General features: G+C 37.2%; 1 protein-coding gene across 1 annotated transcript in view; it reads left to right on the forward strand.

The window, feature by feature from the left end:
• The window catches only part of LOC134227105 (mucin-2), a 178,462-nt gene that overhangs the window by 1,516 nt on the left and 164,923 nt on the right, over positions 1 to 12,023 (forward strand). The gene's annotated exons all lie outside the window — the stretch shown is intronic.

Here is a 12,023-nt window from a genome sequence, read left to right on the forward strand (position 1 = left end):
GAATTGATGGACCTAAAAATGTGAAAAAATATACTTTTTACTATGTGGCACAATATGAAATGTATGTTCGAAAAAAAATATTGTTCGCTCATCATCACAGCAACAAGTAAAATTTAAGAACCTTGAATAATGCAGTAGTCACTGTTTATATCTGAATTGTTACAATTTTTACTTTGAATTGTAAAGCGTTTCCATTGAATCAGCAATAATAACAAACATGATAATATTTCAGAGCATCAGTCAACGACTTAAATCAGGATTTTAAAAGATTTCAAAGTATCACGAAATTAGATAAGGATGTTTTTCTACAACCAACCAGCCGTGTTAGATTTTTTCGAAAAAAATCGACTGAAATAAAAATTCCCCAAAAAAATAGAAATTTTCCATAAAAAAATAGGAAAATGCCAAAGAAATCAGGGTATGAGCAGTAAATAAATATAAAATTTCCACAAATAATGCTAAATTTCCACAAACAATTAAGAATTTTCCACAAAACAAAAGTGCTAAATTGACTTTTATTGCTTTTTTGCATTTTTTATGTTTTTTTTTTAAATTTTCTTGATCGTTATTGATGGAAAAAATATTTGTTTTGGGAAAATTTTGTAACTGTTTATGGCTTATATTGATTTATTTAGGGGAATTTAGGATTTTTTCTGTGGAACGTTTTGATTTCTTCATTGGAAATTCTTCTTTTGTATTTGCAATTTTTGCTTTAAAAAGGTTCTATTTATTTTTGTTTTATGGAAAATCCTTAATTGTTTGTGTAAATTTTGCATTATTTGTGGAAATTTTGTTATTTATTCTTTGCTTATACTCTGATCTCTTCATTTGCAATTTTCTAATCTTTTATGGAAAATTTTTAATTATTCATGGAAACTTTATTTGGCAGCCGTTTAAAATCTTCCAAAACAGTAAATTTCTACATTCTTATACAAAAAGTGTAAGTTTGTATAAACTTTGAGCAATTCGCAAATATTCGTAGGTGGTGCAAGCCTATTGTACATATGAGGCATCACTTTCATCCCTTACCACAGATATTGATTTAGGACTAATCGCTATCCGAGATCTGCCCTTGCGAATGCTGAGGAAGGGGAAGGATTGTTAGCTGGACACCTACTTAAGAAAAATACAGAGAACTCTACGACCTCTCATTGGCGTCACGGGGGGTTTTGGAATTGTTAGTGTGGAATGCGATAACAGTAGGAATCGATTTGGTAGAATGTGAAACATAGAAAGAATAGAGAGATAGGATTATTAGAAGGGACGGGAACTGAACCTACGTGCTTATAAGGCACCAGCGGTAGCCACTAGACCACCGAGCTCGTCTCAAAAAACCTCAACTGTCCGTCAGGTAGATTGGTTCTTGAACTTTTAAGATTAGCCGCTTACTGCTTGTAATTCTCTTGCCTAGCTCCTTCATTTGTTTTAGTTGTTTGTGAAAAGAATCACATTAAATCAATCATCTCCAAATTTCAGCATTTTTATGTATTTTTATATATTTTTATATATTTATATATTTATTTAAAAAAAATAATACCTTCTATCAACTCGATACTAAACGATTCTACAATGAAAATATATACTACAAACAACAATTCAACTATTAGGGGACTATCTAATAAAATTAATTTAATTACCCGTAACGCTGGGTAGACACCTTTACGTGATGCGTTACGGTGAAAGATCTACAACAGTTACATTGCCAGCTACAGGCAAATCGTGATTCAACGAATACCTTCATCATTATCCAACTCCGCGGTACTTATGAGGGTGTCGCTAAGTCGGTGACCACATCAACACTTTCTTCCTCTCGCTAGTTACGGTGAAGATGCGCGTGGCCAGTAGTAGTAATCCTCATGCTTTTGTTATTTTTGTTTAAGGCTGGAATCCAGAACCACTCCCCTTCTTGATTTCTGATAGAATTCTAGATAAGGATCACAAAAGTAAAACATGAGTATCACTAGTGTCCAATCTACGAATTACACCGTAACAATGCTAATGCTAATGCTACTATCTAATAAAATTAATTTAAGAACTCATGAATAATTGGGGGCGACAATTGAAACAAACAATTGAAAATGTTTTCTTATGGAACATTCTTTTCATTTTGTAGAAAGTTGCAAAGAATTATTCCGAGTAACATGTGGAACTAAAGATAACTTAAAATTTTAATATTTTTCTAATAAACTGTTTAATCTAAACCTCCTTGAGGACGTTGAATAAATAATATTGAGATTGAGATTTGATACATCAATAAATACCCGCAGCAGTTTCAAAAAACTTTCTCGTCTTATCATCTTATCCCTTTTTGTCGTAATGACAAATATTTGCCAAATTCGAAATCTATATCGACGTCTAAACAGTTTGATAGATGGCTGGAACAACAGAAATATTTGTCATTATTAACACGAGTTGACTCCGAGCTTCAGTAACTCACAGAAGTATTCCGCTCGGGTTCACGTGCGCCACCGGTGATTTTTCCACGCCTCTGCTGCCGTCAAGAATGAATCGGTGCATTGGAAAATAAAATTGTTGCTAACCACCGAATATTTTTTTACCATGTCGATGGCTATGAAAAGATTGGGACATTTGCTTGATGGACTTTGTACTCAAAAGTACTTTAATAGTTGAGTTCAGTGTTTGTACTGTTTTCCAGCCATTATCAGGCATGTTGATGTATGTAACACAACCTTACAATGATGCACCATTGCCAAAAAGATAATAAAATTAAATTTTAAAAATTATGAATTTAAAACATTTAATCATAACTTGCATGGCGTGACATTTAAGTTATTTGACCATCCAATATGGAAATTGTCTTATTTGTCTAATTTATCTAATTTGTCTTATGCGTCTTTTTTGTGTAAATAGTCTTATTTGTCTTATTTGCTTCAATTGTCTTATTTGCCTAATTAGTCTTATTTGCAACAATTTTTGACGTAGAACTGCGTCTGTCTTTTGTATATTGGGCTAAAATCGAAAAACGTTACGAAAATATGATAGACTTTGATCGTTAATATCTCAGCCGTTTCTCAATGGATTTTCAATTTTATTAGACCATTCGATCAAGGAAGAGTCAACGCTTCATACCCGATGTACACTGAAGTCGTTTTTACGCGATTTTTTTTTACACAAATGCGATTTTTTTCACTCGAATTTCAGGATTTGCGCGGTTTTTTCAGACATTTTGGGATATACGCGGTTTTTTACGTTGTTTTAAGTTACGCGGACCATATCCTCCGCTTGAAAACCGACTTCAGTGTTATCATTATCTTATTTGTGATATTTTATCATTTGAGTGGCATTCATGTCAGGTAATTCATGCTTAAAGAGTATATAAAGAATAGATTAAATTTCCTTGAATAAGTCACATTCTTTTAAAAATCGTATGACTGCTGTTTCTTTGTCGGTGGCGAAAGCCAGTATTTCCGACAGTGGTCCACCATACCACACATCTTCCTTGTTTGTTCAAATCCCCTGCGTGAAAGCCGACTCCAGTGTGTTACAATATTTATGTAAGATTGTCAGGCCATTTGGCCGAAGGTCATTAGACCGCACGGTTATTAGGTCGAATAAGCAGAAAGAAGCAAAATGGGAGAAAAGATAAGTTCTTCCTTCATGTCATGTTTGTTGTGCAATTCCTAAAGCGACATCTGGTGGCATCAGGTAAAATAACGCAAGAACACATGCGGGCCTCGTACGATGCGTTGGTTAAGCTAAACGACGAACAAGTTGAATTTGACCAGTGGACTTTCAAAAAGTGATTTTATTTCTTGGGAAATTGAATGTAATTGAAACGAAATATTTCTATTTTGATTAATTTATCTGTTTATGCTAATGTAGCACATCAATTGCCGGACTCTGTAGACGTCAAACTAATAAAACTTACAGGGCTTTTAGCTGGTGCAGTTCATTTCTGCTAACTTACACATCATGTTGCATCGCGTCTACTCTTACTTCCTTCTATAAAATGACAACTGAATGCCGTTGACAGCCCAACTTTAACGATGGGCTTTGTCCCGGTAGAAGCCGTGATATTAATAACAAAACATGATATGAACTTGTTTGAAATCAGAGTAAAAATAACAAGCGAAAATAACAAAAAATTGCATCAAAATATCATAAAAATATCAGGTTTTGCTATTATTAAGAACAAGTTTGTTCTTGTTAATGGCAAAACCTGATATTTTTATGACGCAATTTTTTGCAAATTTTTGGTATTGTCGCTTGTTACTTTTACTCTTATTTCAAACAAGTTCATATCATGTTTTGATATCAATATCACGTTTTACTGTTAATAAGCTATTATCGTCTACCCGGGTTCTAAGCCACCGGGGATTTAGACTGACTTAGTAGTGGGTGCTTAGTCTATGTTCCAGCTTGCGTCGGTGGTGGTTGCAGCGGTAAACTATCAGTCAGAGTTTTATTGGAATGAATAGCCTACTTTGAGCGTGCTTACAGCGGAACACTAGGAGTTAACTTTTGGAAATCAGTATGGCGAAAGGCATCTAAGATTGAATTTCTCCAAACTCAGCACCTTCATCGAAAAAATATTTGGTGGGCGTAGTAATGAACACCTTCCTACATAACCGGTACAAAATAGTTTTTCTTAAAAAGTTCCTAATTTTGAGAAAACCCGTGTTAGATGTCTCATGTTGGCTATTTGCGCATATACGATAGCGCCTGTATGCTGGCAGCGGCTGATTGAAAACCAGCCACTGCCAATAATTTATTATCATTTGATAACTTCTCAGGTGTGAAAAGTAGGCGATTTCAAATTTTGTAATCGATTATCATCAAGGAATGTAAAATAACAACATTGCCAATGACAACAACATTGTCCTCTCTTGTAAATGATGGGACAAATTCAACTCGCAATAAGCGTTTGTCCCAAACTGCAATAGAATAGGACAATGATCGCCTGCCGCTCATTTTGAGAAGTAGTCGGTTTCCGATGATGTTTTTTTCCTGTTCGGGTGTGCCACTGCGACCAATTATTAGATCTATTGTAGCATTCCCGTATCCTTAGTGTTTAAGTGCATGTCGAACTACTCCAGTGCTATTGAGAAGCAATGCAGTATCGGTTTCGATACAGTTGTTGTTTTGTTTTCTCAAGACCACCATGACAAGGTCCCGCTATTTAGACCCTTCATAGAGAGCAATCCCATTGAAGGCGTGCCCCTTATCAATAGGAAATCAATCCTTTCTTGAGAAAACAGAACAGTAATACTGTTTTTGGCCATGCATCGGAGCCCTAGCCGCATCCTTGTCTTGCTTCTAGAATATCACCAGTAAAACTCTTAAAACCCGGGATTTAGCTCTGTCTACAAGACCATTTCACGCAAGAGAATTTGTTCAGTAATAAGAACTTCCGTGTGTTCCTCTCACTACCATTGTTCACCAGTTCAAGAAGAGTTAGTACGTATTTAAACCCCAAACTCGATTTTTCCAGCAGTCAGTTAAGCCTAGGACCGGGTACCGAGGTTTTTTAATTAATTGCTTGAAAAGTTGTTTCCGCTGCATACAGTTTAGCCTCAAACAAGAGGAATTCGAGTCTTTCAACTGTCTGCAAGGTAACAGTAATTATGTTTTATTTCTGAGACTGCTGTTGGTAGCGAGGACTAAATACGTCGAATCCTTAATTACCACAACTTATTGCCCTAGCTAGAAAATTGGATTAGGCTAGGGCTCTGTTTGGTAGATCTTACACCGCAACACACTACGTCAAAGTGATCTACCGTGTTACGGGAAATGTTTTTGGTTAAATCAGTATCAGTTATCATAGCTTAGACATAAACTTAACCATCTGTACACATGATTTGTGTTTGACTTCTGAAATATACAAGTTATCGCAGTTTGAAAAGTTTACAACAATTACCTCTCCATGTTTGTTGCATATAAAATGGAACGCAACAATGTCTTTATCCTCTGCAGATGAGGACAAAGAGTTATCGCTATTCTCTTTTGTCGCTTGTTTTTCGCATTTTTCAGCGACAATTACATTCCTTGATTATCATTTTAATGTAATTCTAACTAATACCCATTTAATGTAAACAATGAGGTTTATTTCCATCCTTTTCAAATGTTGGTATAAAATTAATATACATCACCAGGGTTCGTAATACTCACTCAATATCAGGAGAACAGGATAAACAATGGAAACAGATTCACCCTGGGCTTGAAAAACGCTTGCTTTGGTCTCATCAAACAGAAAAGTCGAAAACCTGTACATTACATACAGCTACGTAGTTCAACGTTTCCTTTGCGTACAACCTGGATTGGGCTGCACTTTTGAGTTTTTCACATAGAACTCTATACCTATTGTTTGCGGTCCGATTGCGTAAATTTTTCAGCTAGTCGTAAAAAAAATGTATTATCAAGAAAAAAAATACTTAGCATACGAGGAAGACGAGAAAATCTAGTCAATCCAAAATATAGAGACGAGTCAGCCACGCACTGAAAGTCTCTTTAATAAAGACAAAAAATCCAAAATGTTTCACATTGTAAGGTATCTGTTCCCATATTAATAACAGCCCGTATATTAATCCCAACCGTCGATAAACCAAATAAAAAATCAATTTATTTACAATTTCTCACGTCGTAAGTACACAATAATGGATGGAACACATTCTTGAATGTTTGGAATATTATTTAAGATTTTGTTAAGTAATGTTTTAATTCGCAAGAATCAAATTATTCAAAGATAAAATTATAAAGCACTTTTATTTTCCTTTTCCTACCTCTGAACTGTTGATTTGATGTACTGTTCGATTATTACTAGCAGAAACATTTGTTTCCACGACGTTGTTTACCACTCATTTTCTAGCTAAAACAATTGTTTCCTTTTGACTTTCACTTCACAGCACATAAAGCACATCACATTTTCACTATAAATATAATAAAATTTAAAAACCCAACGCGATTTCCTATAGTTTGATATAGGTTTAATTCTAATAACGTCTCAATTATCCTTGTCCGTATTCCAAACTGTTTACATAGCTTGCAGTATCCTCAACGGTTGCCGACCTATATTTCTATTTCAATAATGCTTGAATATATTTTCATTATGAAACTCAACTCAACTTATGTTAGAAACAGTATTATTGATATGTTCAGTTTATAAAGAGAACACATTGTATTGTCGATGTTTTTTAAACCATCAATCTTTTTAGAAATCTGTTTTGTTTCGTTGAATATATTATCTGACCTTCTAGACATGAAAGCCAATTATCAACGAAACAATTCTAACTGAGGAACTTGGAATATTTATTTATTTCTTCGTCTTGAATTATAAAACTCCTCAGACTGCTTCTTATCTAATATTTCTTATTCTATTCTTAAAAACTAGTTTAGACACATTAAAATCAAAAACAGCACTTGCACTATTAAACGACCGAAAACAGTTTTCCAGAGGGTTGTTAAAACCATATGACGTCCTGTGACGCTGAATCATAATAAGATCGCGTTCACGCAGATGCCGAGAAGGAGCGTAAAACGTAACGTTTTGCAATAAATATGGACACTGCACGACATTTTTTAAAATATCAAAAAAAACAGCCTTTGCAGATTAGTCCGACGAAGCGCAAGTGTCTCCAGCCCTATAAGTTTGCAGCGGCTGGAATAGTCCGGGAGGTTTACAGGATCATTCCAGGGAAGCCGACGGAGGGCGTATCTGATGAAACATCGTTGAACCTTTTCAATCCTGATAGATTGTGTCACGTGGTATGGGGACCACACACATACTGCATACTCCAAGATACTTCGCACCGTTGAACAGTATAGTGCTTTGAGTGCATAGATGTCCGTGAAGTCCTTTGTATTTCGACGAATGAAACCCAATGCAGCAAATGCTTTCGCGGTAGTCATGCTGATGTGCTCATTAAAACGAAGCTATGTATCAATGGTCACCCCCAAATCGCGGATCAAATCTACACGTTCTAATTGAGTGGGACCTATCGTATACCCATTTTCGATACGTGTATTTCGGCGAGAAAACGATATAGCTTTGCATTTGCTTATGTTGAGAGCCATTCCATTTTCCGAACACCACAGTTGGAGTTCGTCTATATCGGCTTGAAGCGCACAACAATCGAGATGCGATGAGATTACTTTAAATATTTTTAGGTCGTCAGCATACAGTAAATGGCCCGATTTTAGCCGACTACATAGGTCGTTTATAAACAGTACAAAGATTAAAGGTCCAAGTACACTTCCTTGCGGGACACCGGACGTAATGGTGAACGCGCGTGAACGAGAGCTATTCAATCTAACGAAGGCCTTTCTTCCACTTAAATATGAGTGCAGCCATTGCGTTATCCAGTCGGGAAAACCCAGATATTTGAATTTCTGAATAGTGAGCTCGTGGGGAACTTTGTCGAAGGCCTTAGAGAAGTCGAAATATATTGCATCTACTTGATGTCGAGCCTCGATCTCTTTCGAGATATAATTCACATACGACATTAGGTTCGATGTGGTCGATCGCTTCTTCACAAAACCGTGTTGAAAATCGGATAGCAGTGGCTGGGATGCGGCGTACAATACGTTATGGACAAGCTCTTCGAAGACTTTTCCCAAGCAGCATAAAATAGATATACCTCGGTAGTTTTCGACTTCGTGTTTGTCACCCGATTTAAATATCGGAGTGATGGCGGCCGTTTTCCATAGTTCAGGGAATGATCCCTCATGCAGTGACTTATTGAAGATCACTGCCAACGGTGCCTGCAATGACACAGCGCACTCCTTGATGAACATCGGCGATAGCCTATCCGTACCAGGTCCTTTTGAAATGTCTAATTTCTCCAATATTGCGAGGACATCGTTTTGCGAAACGACTAAAGGTGGTAGGTTAACATCGAAAGGAAGAACGTTTCGTAGAGTTTCGGGAGCAAAATTCGGCGAGAAGAACTATGCACTCCATCAAAAAATCGGCGAAAAGCTTTGCAGAATCATCCGGTGTATCAGCTGAACGATCTTTGAACGTCAAGTTGGTAGGAATGGCATTTGATTGCCTACGATTGCGTATGAACAACCAAAACGAGGACGGATTGTGTTTAGCAGTTTCTTCCAGGAGAGCGACATAGTCACGGAATACGGCTTCTTGGCGTTCGGTGTAGCTTGATTCTATTGAGCGGAGGCTGTTACAGTTGTCTGCAGAACGTGTGCGAGCTTTCCGTAGTGCGTTCCGGAGCTGTTGCAGCTCTGATGTCCACCAGGGATGTTTGAAGGGAATTGGCTTTCGTCTCCGCGGGACGTACTGGTTTAAGATACCATATAGCTTGTCATAGAAAACGCATACGGTTTCATCAGTGTTCTTGCCATTGAAGGAGTCTGTCCAGTCGATAGACAAAATGGCGTTGTTAAGATCAGCAAAGTTGCAGTGTCGGAAGTCAAATCCGTCGTCGTGAATCGGAAAATCGGTGTTTCTGTTGTTGTCATTCACACTGATCCGAAGAACAAACGGTTTATGATGGTTGTCGATACGAAGTAGGGAAGTAGGTGGTTCAAGAAATTCAATTATGTTGGGCTCGTTAACGAATGCCAGGTCAAGAATACGGCCATTTGAATTATGCAGGGAGTTGATCTGATGCAATCCAGAGGCAACCATAGATTCGACAAGGGCAATCTCTTGCTCCGATGAGGCGTTAATTGGAAGTAAAGTACTTATGTCTTCGTCGAATGACCACGTCAACTCAGGAAGATTGTAATCACCTACGGTGACAATTATGTCGGAATCCTGGGCTTGATTGCAAATCTGTGATACGGTCGCTGAGTGAGATAAATAAAGAGCCGGACTGGAATTTGGTCGGAGATAGATACCACAGACGAAGATCGAAGAGGAAGGTAGTTTGATGCGTGCTGCAACTTGTTCAAGATGGTCACTGTCGATTAGTTTAACGGATGTGCATTTTAACGTTTCCTTCACTGCAATAAGTACTCCGCCGCCGCGAGTTAAATTACTTGTAGCTGCGTTGCGATCACAGCGAAAAACAGAGTAATTGGATGCAAATTCGGAACTGGAAATGTCAGGGCGAAGCCATGTTTCGGTGAGGACTATGATATCATAGTCACAGCTGGACAACTTAAGATACAATTCGTTGGTTTTGGTACGCAGCCCTCTTACATTCTGATAATACAGTGTCATGGAATTCAGTTGATTTCCGTTCGAAGTTAGTGGCCTTATTAGTGTAGTCGGCGACGATTCCGTTAAACTGCAGGGGGATGATGCAGATGCTGCGTCACGGAGGAATTCGGCTCTGTGGTTGTCGTTTCGATCTGGATGTTCGGGACGCTCTCCAATCCTTGCGATATTTATAACAATCTCAATTTATTGGATTTTCAACAGCTAAAACCGTTTATATTCCGTTTTCGGGCTGCCACAGGCTCTAATGTTTCTGGATGTGGACAAATCAATGACAATGTGTTTCTTTCTGATCTTCTTGATGATTTTATAGACATCCCAATTTACATTTTTTATTACAACTGTCAATTTTGTTTATAAAAAAAATGTGTTGGGAAACTTATGTTCACGCGAAATTCGGGAAGCTTTAACAATAGGCGCCATTTTGTTGGATTTAAACTGTTTTATCTCTTTTCAAAAATTACAGTTGATTGACAGTGTATTATAATATACGATAAAGCAAACTTTATCAAAATTGACAAATCTGTCTGTTTTATATCATCATGTGAAAGAATCCTCCAATAAACTGAACAGTCCTTACGTACAGGCATAGGATTAACTGTTTTTGAATGTTATTGAAATAGGTACATGGCGGTGATGATGATTTTCAGCTAAATACTTTTGTAATTTTATAATAATTTCATTTTTGAAGTTACCAAATTGTTTTCAATTAAAAATTACGTGAGCCGAACATAATTATTCTCACATTTCTTGATTATTTCAGAAATCAGTGCATTTTCTATGCGCATTGCCTTATTGTTATTGATATAGGAACAGATACCCTAGCACTTGATGGGGTATTGTTGATTATTTCAAATAATACGTTTCCGTGTTAAGAAAAAACATACCAAAACCAACTTCTTTTTAGAAATGGTGTTAGAAAATTATATAGTTAAGAGGGATCTAAAATGAGGCTTTTTAAATTCATGAAATTCTTCTTCAAGTGAAATGAGTCTCCAAGGAGTATGCAAAGTTTCGGACCCTGCTGGGACTAATTCTCAAGAAATCTTTGAGTTATAATAAAGCCCCGGAGATTCATAACAATATAATCGTATGGCATCTACGCCATACTCATTCCATGGTATTTTGTTTTATCTAATATACTTTTTTTGTAATTTTTATAACGCATGAGGAATGAAATGCTGCTAGCAGAATTTGTAGACTTGACATGATGTCAAAAACCATGCCTAATTTTGACAACCAGTGCTCAACAGACAAGTTTTATAGATTGTCCAAATCTTCTGAACCAAAATTCCTAGCGGTTGAAAGAGCACCCAACACCCTCGTGAGATTATAATGCTTTTATCACGCTCTACAAATGTCACCGACTACAACATTCTATCTTTGAAGACGTAGCCAATCAAATCCATTCAGGTTCGTAGCGTGGCCAAAGGCAAAGCAAACAACTGACATTTTACGATGATGCATGGTGGCGGCATAGTTGGCGAGCGCTGCCGTGCGGATCGCCAGCACGCGAGCGCGAAGAGGAATCGTGTCCTCATCTCCGCTGGAGACGGGGATGCGATTCATACAAGTAAATGTTGACGCATCGTTCAGGGTCAATAAAAAGGGTCGAAAGTGTGCGGAGAACTGGGGGCTCAGATTGTAAATACATGAGCGTAGAACATTTTAACCCGAATTTGGCGTCATTCAGTACATTGATAGAATTGCAACATGACGTCATGCTTGTCTGGCTAGAGTTTCATTCGCTTTCGCCAGTCTACGAAATCAATGGTGTCTACAGTTCAAACCTGGTTGATACACTGTGATTCTTTTTTTTTTTGCAAATTGGGTGCTGCTCAGCAGTTAATCTTTGATGCTCATGCTTCTTTTTTCCTTGCCGGTA

Source organism: Armigeres subalbatus, chromosome 3 (assembly GCF_024139115.2).
Source record: "Armigeres subalbatus isolate Guangzhou_Male chromosome 3, GZ_Asu_2, whole genome shotgun sequence".
NCBI lineage: Eukaryota > Metazoa > Arthropoda > Insecta > Diptera > Culicidae > Armigeres > Armigeres subalbatus.